The sequence below is a fragment of the Gymnogyps californianus genome, chromosome 3 (genome assembly GCF_018139145.2).
Source record: "Gymnogyps californianus isolate 813 chromosome 3, ASM1813914v2, whole genome shotgun sequence".
Taxonomy (NCBI): domain Eukaryota; kingdom Metazoa; phylum Chordata; class Aves; order Accipitriformes; family Cathartidae; genus Gymnogyps; species Gymnogyps californianus.
In genome coordinates this window covers 128,114,362-128,124,766 of record NC_059473.1, presented here as the reverse complement: position 1 = coordinate 128,124,766, position 10,405 = coordinate 128,114,362, and the positions used below count along the sequence as shown (strand labels likewise).

At 54.5% G+C, this 10,405-nt stretch overlaps 1 long non-coding RNA gene across 1 annotated transcript; it reads right to left on the bottom strand.

The window, feature by feature from the left end:
* Positions 1 to 3,319: 3,319 nt before the first annotated feature.
* Positions 3,320 to 8,985, bottom strand: LOC127015283 (uncharacterized). The gene is made up of 4 exons (XR_007766316.1): positions 8,929 to 8,985; positions 8,151 to 8,484; positions 7,939 to 8,048; positions 3,320 to 3,581 (listed from the first exon to the last, which is right to left on the bottom strand). It is a non-coding gene; the product is annotated as an uncharacterized LOC127015283 (long non-coding RNA).
* Positions 8,986 to 10,405: the final 1,420 nt, after the last annotated feature.

The following is a 10,405-nucleotide window of genomic DNA, read 5'->3' as shown; positions in this document are numbered from 1 at the left end:
CCCTTCACACAGCAGGGCCAGCCCCATCCTCAGCCTCACTGGCCACACCTGGGGCTGCCCCAGCTCCAGCCCCAGCTGGGGCCCATCGGGAACAGGGGCCATTGCCAAAGCCCCACAGCACATCACCCCCTGCCCTGCTCCTGTCCACAGCCAGGAGCTCTGCACCCAGGGGCTGCAAACACAGCCAGGGGCACAGAGGAGGCAGGAAAAGTTTATTCCTTATGGCACATAAGAAATCCCGGCAGTGAGTTGGCTACAAGGCTCAGTGCCCAAAGGCAGCAGGACAGAGGGAGAAAGGGAAGAGAAAAGAGGAGGAAGGACAGGGGGACACAGAGGTGTGGGACAGGGAGCCAGAAAACAGGATGCTGCGAACAAGAGAGGGACAGGGAGCAGGACAACAGTGTAGACAGAGGAGAGCAGAGAGATTGCACAAAAAACCAGGGACAGAGAGATGGAGGAATAAATAAGAGAGATGGGGAGCAGGAAAGGGAGGCAGAAGGGACCAGCAGGACGACAAGATAGAGAGAAGACAAGGACATGGAAAATTCTACAGTGACAGGGGAAAAGAAACATAGGCAAGAAATAAAAGATAGAAACAGGGAGCCAGATAGAGGTAGACGTGGAAAGAAAATTTCAAAAAGCAACAGGGTACAAGAAACATAGACAAGAACTAACAAATAGGGACAGGGAGATAGAAAAGGGAGATGGAGAAAGAAAATGTAAAAAGTGACAGGTACAAGACAGAGGGAAGAATTAAGACTTAGAGACAGGGAGATGGATAGAGGGAGATGTAGAAGGAAACTTTTGAAAGTGACAGGATACAAGAATCATAGACAAGAATTAAAAAATAGGTACACGGAGCTGCATAGAGGGAGACGTAGGAAGAAAATTTGAAAGGCAACAAGGTACAAGAAATACAAGCAAGAAATTAAAATTAGGTCAGGGACACCGAGAGAGGGAAAGGTAGCAAGAAAATTTAAAAAGTGACTGGGTTCAAGAAACATATTGTCTTGGTTTCAGCTGGGATAGAGTTAATTTTCTTCTTAGTAGCTGGTACAGTGCTAAGTAGTGCTTATCTTAAGGATTTTTCAGTTTCCCATGCTCTACCAGCAAGCAGGCGTACAAGAAGATGGGAGGGAGCACGGCCAGGACAGCTGACCTGAACTAGCCAAAGGGATATTCCATACCATAGAATGTCATGCCCTGTATATAAATGGGGGGCAGTTGGCCAGGAGGGGCAGATCGCTGCTTGGGCATCAGTCAGCAGGTGGTGAGCAATTGCATGTGCATCACTTGTCTTTTCTTTTTTTGTTGTTTTTATATTCCTTTTCATTACAATTATTGTTATATTATTATTAGTTAGTATTATATTTTATTTTAGTTATTAAACTGTTTTTTTCTTAACCCATGAGTTTTACCTTTTTTTCTGGTCCTCCTCCCCATCCCACGGGAAGGGGGAAGCAGCTGCGTGGTGCTTAGTTGCTGGCTGGGGTTAAACCATGACACAGATGCAAAAACTTAAAAAATACGGATGGAGAGGTAGAAGAAAAGTTTCAAAAGCGATGGGGTACAAGAAACATAGGCAAGAATTAAAAAATAGTGACAGGGAGCCTGATAGAAGGAAACTATGGTGAGTTGACCTTGGCTGGCTGCTGGGTACCCACCAAAGCCGCTCTATCACTCCCCCTCCTCAACAAGATGGGGGGAGAAAATACAAAGACAAAGCTTGGGGGTCAAGATAAGGACAAAGAGAACACTCACCAATTACTGTCATAGGCAAAACAGACTTCACTTGGGAAAACTGATTTAATGTATTGTCAATCAAAATCAGAGTAGGATAATGAGAAATAAGAACAAATCTGAAAAACACCTTCCCCCTGCCCCTCTCTGTTTTCCTGGGCTCATCTTCACTCCTGACTTCTCCATATCCTCCCCCAAGCAGCGCAGGGGACAGGGAGCAGGGGTTGCAGTCAGTTCATCACATGTTGTCTCTGCTGCTCCTTCCTCCTCACGCTCTTCTTCTGCTCCAGTGTGGGGTCCCTCCCATGGGGCCACAGGTCCTGGCAGCAAGCCTGCTCCAGCATGGGCTCCTCTCCACAGGGCCACAGGTGCTGCCAGGAGTGTGCACAAGCACAGGCTCTCCATGGGGTCACAGCTTCCTTCAGGCACATCCACCTGCTCCAGCATGGGGTCCTCCATGCAGGTGGATGCCTGCTCCGCCATTAACCTCCATGGGCTGCAGGGGGACAGCCTGCCTCACCATGGTCTTCACCATGGGCTGCAGGGGAATCTCTGCTCTGGTGCCTGGAGCACCCCCTCCTCCTTCTTCACTGACCTTGGTGTCTGCAGGGCTGTTTCACACTCACATTTCCTTTGTCACAGCTTCTGCGCAGCATTTTTTAGCCCTTCTTAAATATGTCATCACAGAGGTGCTACCAGCGTTGCTGATGGGCTCAGCTTTGACCAGCAGCAGATCTGTCTTGGAGCTGGCTGGAACTGGCTGTGCCCAACATGGGGGCAACTCCTGGTGCCTTCTCACAGAAGCCACCCCTGCAGCCCCTGCCTCCACCCCCAGCTAACAAAACTTTGCCACTTAATACAACAGCAATTGGCTGCAGGGCAGAGGGGGGGGGTTGAAAAATAGGGAAAGGGAGCCACAGAGAGAGAGGCAGAGGGAAAAAAACATAGCAATAGGCTACGGGACAGAGAACCAGACAGCCCGCTTGCAGCTGGAGAGAGGAGTAAGATTATGTGAAACAACTCTGCAGACACCAAGGTCAGTGAAGAAGGAGGGGGAGGAGGTGCTCCAGGCACTGGAGCAGAGCCCCCAGCACAGCCCACCTGCCGTAGTGCGGCTCTGGGCAGTCCCCCCACCTGCCAGCCCCCCATGTCCCCGCCGCCTGCCTCTGGCTCCAGGCAGCCCCTCCACCCAGCACCAGGCAGCCCTCGCTGCTGGCTCCGGCATGGCACCCCCATGCCTCCAACACAGACGCCATGGACCCCACTGGCACACCACCCCACTCAGGGCTTTTCCCCGACACCCACCGGTCAATTGTGCAGCCCTGCTCACCTTCTCCATCAGTGCAGCCACAGCCCAGCAACACTTGGCAACCACTCCGCTCTTCCCTTGGCTCACACCAGCCCCTCCACCAGCAGCCACCCCTTTACAGGGAGGGGCCGTCACCATCAGCCTCACTGCCTGCACCTGGGCTCCAGCCCCGGCCCACAGCTGGAGCCCAGCACAAACAGGGGGCCATCACCCAACGCCCACAGCGCATCACCTCCTCCCCTGGGCTCCATCGCAGCCCGGTGCAAAGGAAGAGCAAACACAGCCAGAAGGGCAAAGGAGACAGCAAGTGTTTATTCAGTCATGCATGTACCAAGTCCCGGGAGCGAGTCTGCTCCAGGGCTCAGAGCCCCCAGCGCTCCCCCTGCCCCTGGGACACCTCAGCAGTCGTTTCCGGAGCTGCGCTTGTCAGTCCAGTGGGGAATGGATAGTCAGTCGGTCAGTCAGCTCCTGGAGTGATGGGCTGCTGGGCAGAGGTGGAGGCTGCCAAAAATGAGGAGCAGGGCGCAGGACACTAGAAGAGAGGAGAAGAGAAAAGTGGCAGCCGCTGGACGGTGGGGGTGTAGCGAGAAAGCATGAGGCAGGGAACAGGACAGCAAGAGAAAGATGGGGACACGGAGCCCAACACAGATGGAGAAAGCAGCAGCAGGGAGAGAGGAAGAGAGGCAGCAGAAAGAGGGAGAGGGAGCAGGACAGAGACCAACAAAGAAGGACAGGGAGCAGGATGGAGATGCAGAAAAAAACTAGGATGGACAGCACAACAGAAAGGGAGGAAAAAAGAACAGGGGCAGGGAGCCGGCCCGAGAGAGATGAAGAAAGACAAAAAAAGCAACAAAGAACAGGGCAGAGAGGGAGGAATGAAACAACAGGGACAGGGAGCCGGACAGCAAATGATGGAGAGAAGGGGTGGCGGGGGGAACAACACAAAACAAACCACATAACTACAAGGCAGAAGGAAGAATTAAGAAATAGGGACAGGGAGCCAGGAAAAAAAAAAGAGAGCTGGAGAGCAAAAAGAATAGCAATGCATACAGAAAGAAAAGGGGTGGAATTCTAAAATAGGGTAATCGGGGAGCCAGAGACAGTGAGATGGAGAAAGGACAAAAGCAACGGGCTACAGGGCGGAGAGGGAAGAATTAATGAATAGGGACAGAGAGCTGGCCAGAGAGAGACGGAGAAAGGCAAAAGATCACACAGGCTATGGGGCAGAGAGGGAGGAATTAAAAAAACAGGGACAGGGAAACAGAGAGAGAGAGAGAGGCAGAAATAAAATGGGAAAAAGCGATGGGCTACAGGACAGAGAGGGAAGAATTAATGAATAAGGACAGAGAGACGGCGAGAAAGACGGAGAAAGGCAAAAGATCACACGGGCTATGGGGCAGAGAGGGAGGAATTAAAAAAACAGGACATGGAGCCAGACAGAGGGAGGCAGAAATAAAATGGGAAAAAGCGATGGGCCACAGGGCAGAGAGGGAGGAACTGATAAACAGGGACAGGGGACCAGAGAGAGTACGATGGGGAATGGGAAAAAATAGCAGCGGGCTACAGGGAAGAGGGAGGAATTAAAGAACAGGGACTGGAAGCCAGACAGAGATATGGAGAAAGAAAGGAAAAAAAGCAGCGATGGGCTCCAAGATGGATGGGGAGGAAATAAAAAAATAGCAGCAGGGAGCCAGACAAAGAGAGATGGAAAAAGACAAACAAATAGCCTGGGGCTACACGACAGAGAATGTGGAATTAAAACACAGAGAGAGGGAGCCGGACAGAGAGAGAGACCAGAGGAAAAATCCAGAGAGGCTATGGGGGGCAGAGGGAGGAATTAAAAACTGAGGACAGGGAGGTGAACAGAGAGAGATGAAGATCGCAGGGAGTAGCGGTGGGTGCAGGAAGAAGAGGTAGGAATTAACAAATGGGGGCAGTGAGGTGAACAGAGAGGGACGGAGAAAGGCACAAATAGCAGCAGGGTACAGGGCAGAGAGGAAGAATTAAAAAATGGGGACAGTGAGATGGACATAGAGAGATGAGAGAAAAGAAAAAAGCAATGGGCTACGTGGCGGAGAGGGAGGAATTAAAAAACAGGGATGGGAAGCAAGAAGGAGCAAGATGGAGAAAGGGGGGAGGGGACACCCGAGGGGCAACGGGACAGAGAGGGAGGAATTAAAAGTGAGGGATGGGGAGCTGGGAAAGGAGAGGCAGAGAAAGAAACAGAATCGCAACGTGCTACAGGGCCAAGAAGGAAGAAACTGAGGGACAGGGAGCTGGACAGGGAGAGCCAGAGAAAGGAAAAATACCAACAGCTACAGGACAGAGAGGGAGGAATGAAAAAATAAGGATCTGGAGCTGGGCAGAGAGAGAAGGAGACATGAGAAATAGCCAGGGGCAACAGGGTAGAGAGAGGGAGGAAGGAAAAAACAGGGATCCAGAGCCGGACAGGGAGACAGCAAAAGAAAATTATAGCGATGGGCTACAGGGAGGAGAGGGAGGAATGAAAAGATAGGGAGAATGAAAAGATAGGGACGAGAAGCCAGACACTGAGCGACGCATATAGAAAGTATGGCAACAGCTAGAGGGCAGAGAGGGAGGAATTAAAACATAGGGACAGGGAGCCAGAGAGGGGGAGGGAGACAGATAAAGACGGGGAAAAACCAGAAAGCCAGGCTACAGGGAAGAGAAGGAGGAATTAAAAAATTGGGATGCAGAGCTGGACAGAGAGATGGAGAAAAAAGTAAAATCGCCATGGGCTAAAGGGCCCAGAAGGAAGAAGATGAAAAAATTGGGAGCGGGAGACGGCCAGAGAGAGACAGAGAAAGCAAAAGCCATGATGGGCTCCAAGACAGAGAGAGAGGAATTTCAAAAAGGAAGGGGCCGGGAGCTGTACAGAGAGAGACGGAGAAAGGGAAGAGAGCAACGGGCCGCAGGGCAGCGAGGGAAGAATTAAAAAGTAGGGACAGGGAGCCAGGCTGAGAGCGATGGAGAAAGGAAAAAAAAACGTGTGACAGGCTACAGGGCAGAGAGGGAGCGATTAAAGACTCGGGACAGGAAGCAGGACAGAGAATGGAAAAATAGCAACAGGCCGCAGGGCAGAGAGGGAGGAATTAAAAAATGGGGACAGGGAGCCGGACAGCAAGAGAAGACGACAGACAAATAATAGCATTGGGCTACAGGGCCGAGAGGGAGAAACTGAAAAATAGGGACAAAGAGCCAGAAAAAGGAGAGACAAAGAAAGAACAAATTGCAATAGGCCACAGGACAAAGAAGGAGGAATTAAAAAACTGGGACTGGGAGAAATCCACAGAGGGACACTGGGGAACAAAAATTTAACGCGTACAGGGCAGAGAGGAAGGAATTAAAAAAAATAAGTAAAGACAGGGACAGGGAGCCAGACAGAGCGATGGAGAAAGGGGGACGGGGGAAACTGCGATAGGCTAGAGGACAGAGAGGGAGCAACTAAAGGCTCAGGACAGGGAGCGGGACAGAGAACAGAAAAATAGCAACGGGCAGCAGGGCAGAGATGGAGGAATTAAAAAAAAAATAAGTAAAGACACAGACAGGGAGCCAGACAGAGAGAGACAGAAAGAAAAAACAGCGATGGGCTACAAGACAGATAGGGAGGAATTAAAAATTCCTGGCAAGGAGCCAGACAGGGAGAGACAGCGAAAGAAATGAAATCGCAACGTGGCACAGGACTGAGAAGGACGAAATTGAAAAACAAGGCCTGGGAACTGGAAAGAGAGAGCCAGAGAAAGAAAAAGCTACCAATGGGCTCTAGGGCAGAGAGGGAGGAGTGAAAAAACAGGGCTGGGGAGCCAGAGAGAGAGAGAGAAATAAGGGGGGGAAAGCAACAGGCCACAGGGTACAGAGGGAGGAAGTAAAAGCGAGGGGCTGGGAGCTGGACAAAGGGAGGAGGAGAAAGAGACCTTCAGAAGTGACGGGATACAGGGCAGAGAGAGAGGAATTTAAAAAAATCCAGCTCTTGAGCTGGACCAAGAGAGATGGAGAAAATAAAAATGGTGACGGGTAACAGGGCAGAGAGGGAGGAATTAAAAACCAAGGACAGGGAACTGGACAGAGAGACTGAGAAGGGAAAATGTCCCGACAGGCTTCCAGAGAGAGGGAGAGGAATTAAAAATTAGAGACAGGAAGTCGGACAGAGAGAGATGGAGAAAGGAAAAAAACTGCAGCAGGCTACCAGGCAAAGAAGGAGAGTTTAAAAATGGGGACAGTGAGACGGACAGAGAGGGAGGGACACAGGAAAGAAGCAACGGGTGATGTGGCAGAGAGGGTGGAATGAAGAAAGAGGGACAGGGAGCTAGACAAACCGAGACGGGGAAAGAAAAATATAGCGATGGGCTAGGGGCAGAGAGGGAAGACTTAGAAAAAACAGGGACAGGGAGCAAGACAGTGAGATGGAGAAAGGAAAAAATAGCAACAGGACAGAGAGGGAGTTCAAAATGAGGGGCAGGGAGCAGGATAAAGGGAGACGGAGAAAGAAATAGACTCGTGATGTGCTACAGAGTCAAGAAGGAAGACCTTGAACAACAGGGACACGGAGCCGGACAGAGAGAGCCAGAGACAGCAAAAATACCAACAGGCTACAGGACAGAGAGGGAGGAATGTGAAAATAGTGGCCGGGAGCCAGACAGAGAGAGATGGAGAAGGATAAAATAGCCACAGGCTACAGGGCTGAGAGAGGGAGGACCTAAAAGATGGGGACAGGGAGCCGCTCAGAGCAACATGGAGAAAGGAGGTACACGGGAGCAAAAAAAAAAAAAAATCGCAGCAGCGTGGGGAAGAGAGGGGTACAGGGGAGGGGCAGGGAGGGACCAGGATGCAGAAGAGGGGAGACAGGGCCCCGAGGGCCCGGGACTCACCGCAGCTCTCACTCTTGGCGCTGCTGGGAGAATTTGCCAGTTCAGACGCTTCTTTCTCCTTCTCTCCTCCCCTCCTCTTCTGTAACTCCGGTCGCTTGGCTGTCCTCCACCTAAGAGAATACGTGGGTGTCTTACAAGATGAGGCTTCCTAGACACGTAGCCTCATTCACTCACGCACTACGCGGCTGTACCGCGCCGTTGGTGATACATACAGACCCTGTGGTGCACGCTGGCGGTCTGACCTGCCGAGAACTACAAAGGGGGATCCTTCCTCACCCGGAAAGACAGGCTCTCTCTTGCCTGTAACAGGAGGCAGCTCCTGGCCAGATGGCCTTTGATTTCTTCTTCTTTACCTTTAATCTGGCCTCTCTACCTTCAGCTGTGGCAGCACCTGTCCACAGTCAGCAAGTGCTCCAACCATCCCTTTTTGCCCCCACGCTGCGAGGAGAGTGAGGCCAGGCAGAGACAACCCACTCAAGCCTGAGGTGGGTGCAGTAAACGGTATCCCCAGGGGAGAAACAGACAACTGCATCCTCAGCACGGCCTCTGGTAGAGGGAAAGAAGAAGCAGTGACCATTATTACCATAGCACGCCCCTGGCCGGAGCCCCTCTTTCTGCAGGGGCTTCTGGAGATGCATCGAGGGCCAGCTTGCTGACTTCACGACAGGGCTTGGGGGCAGCCTGGGGCTACGGGACAGGCTTCAGGGGAGGTGCTGGAGCTGGGGGCAGCTGCACGGGGCGAGCGGGGCCGGGGGAGGCTCAGGGGGAGCTCTGGCAAGTTGGGGAGGCGCCCGGCGTCTGCGCTTTGGGGGGGTGCCCGCCTCCTTCCCCTCTTCCCTTCTATCAGCTCCCGGGTAACTCCTTGGGGCTGCCCTCTCCTGGCTTGACTCCAGCACACTGGGAGCCTGCCGCAGCGGGTAGTTTGAAGCTTCGCCTCCCGCCGCCAGCGGGCAGAAGACACCCCTGCACCCATCAAAGGGGCTCGCTCACCTCACCGGTGGCCCCGGCCCTCACCCGACGCCGAGACCGAAGCCTGGCGCGCCGCCATGCTGCTCCTGGGAACCGCGCATGCACCGGATGCCGACGGCGCGCCGGAGGGGCCAGACCCGGCGCGCGAACGCCGGGCTGCAGTACCGCGCTGCGGCCACCAGGCGGCAGCAGCAGCGAGCGCCCGGCGGGCGGCGCTCGCCCCGGGGCGGCACCGGCGCTGCAGTTTCGGGCTTTGCGCGCCGAGCGCCCGCCGGCACCGCCCACGTGGGGCGGCAGCAGCGTTTCTTTACCGGGAGGCAGCAACGAGCGCGGCGGCATCACCCTGCAGGCACCGCAGTATCGCATTGCCGTTACCGGCAGACGTTACTGTGGAGCACGGGGCCGCCACCGCGCATGCGCGGCTCCCGAGCTGCAGTACCCAATTTTGATCGCCGGGAGGCAGCAGCGAGCACGGCGAAGCGCACCATTGCGCATGCGCGGTACCCACCTGCAGTACCCAATTTTGGTCGCCGGGAGGCAGCAGCGAGCACAGCGAGGCGCACCATTGCGCATGCGCGTACCCCAGCTGCAGTACCCAATTTTGGTCGCCAGGAGGCAGCAGCGAGCGCGGCAACGCGCGCCATTGCGCATGCGCGGCTCCCGAGCTGCAGTACCCAAAATCGGTCGCCGGGCGGCAGCAGCGAGCGCTGCAAAGCGCGCCAACGCGCATGCGCGCTCCCGGAGCCGCAGTACCGAAATTTGGTCGCCGGGTGGCAGCAGCGAGCACGGCAAAGCGCGCCACCGCGCATGCGCGGCTCCCGAGCTGCAGTACCCAATTTTGGTCGCCGGGAGGCAGCAGCGAGCGCTGGAAAGCGCACCACTGCGCATGCGCAGCTCCCGGGCTGCAGTACTCCGTTTTGGTCGCCGGGCGGCAGCAGCGAGCGCTGCAAAGCGCGCCAACGCGCATGCGCGCTCCCGGAGCCGCAGTACCGAAATTTGGTCGCCGGGCGGCAGCAGCGAGCGCTGCAAAGCGCGCCACCGCGCATGCGCGGCTCCCAGCTGCAGTACCGCCCGTCGCCGCCGGGCGGCAGCACGCGCTCACCTTTCCCGTCCCCAGCATCGGCCGGGTGAGACACGAGCGGTGCCTCAGCCCAGCGTGCGCCGTCCGGAGACCGCAACTGCTCACTGGGGCTGCAGGGCTTACATTTCTCTGCCCTTTTCCCCCTCGCAGCCCAGACAGCAATATTCATTGCCTCTTGTACCAAAAAGCGTCCCAGGGGCTCAAGCATTTCAGTCCTTGGCGTCCGACTGCTTTAAAAGTCGGGTGGTTGTTTCTGTTCGTGCCTCCCACCCCATTACCCCAGAGTAAGCCCCAGGGATTGCTGTATCGGTCTGCGTGTGGCATCAGGGGTGTGGGAGTGACAGCAGCGAGCCAACAGATGCTGGTGAGAGAGTTAAAAAAAATAAGGCAACACAGATGACATCCTGAAGGCAGGAG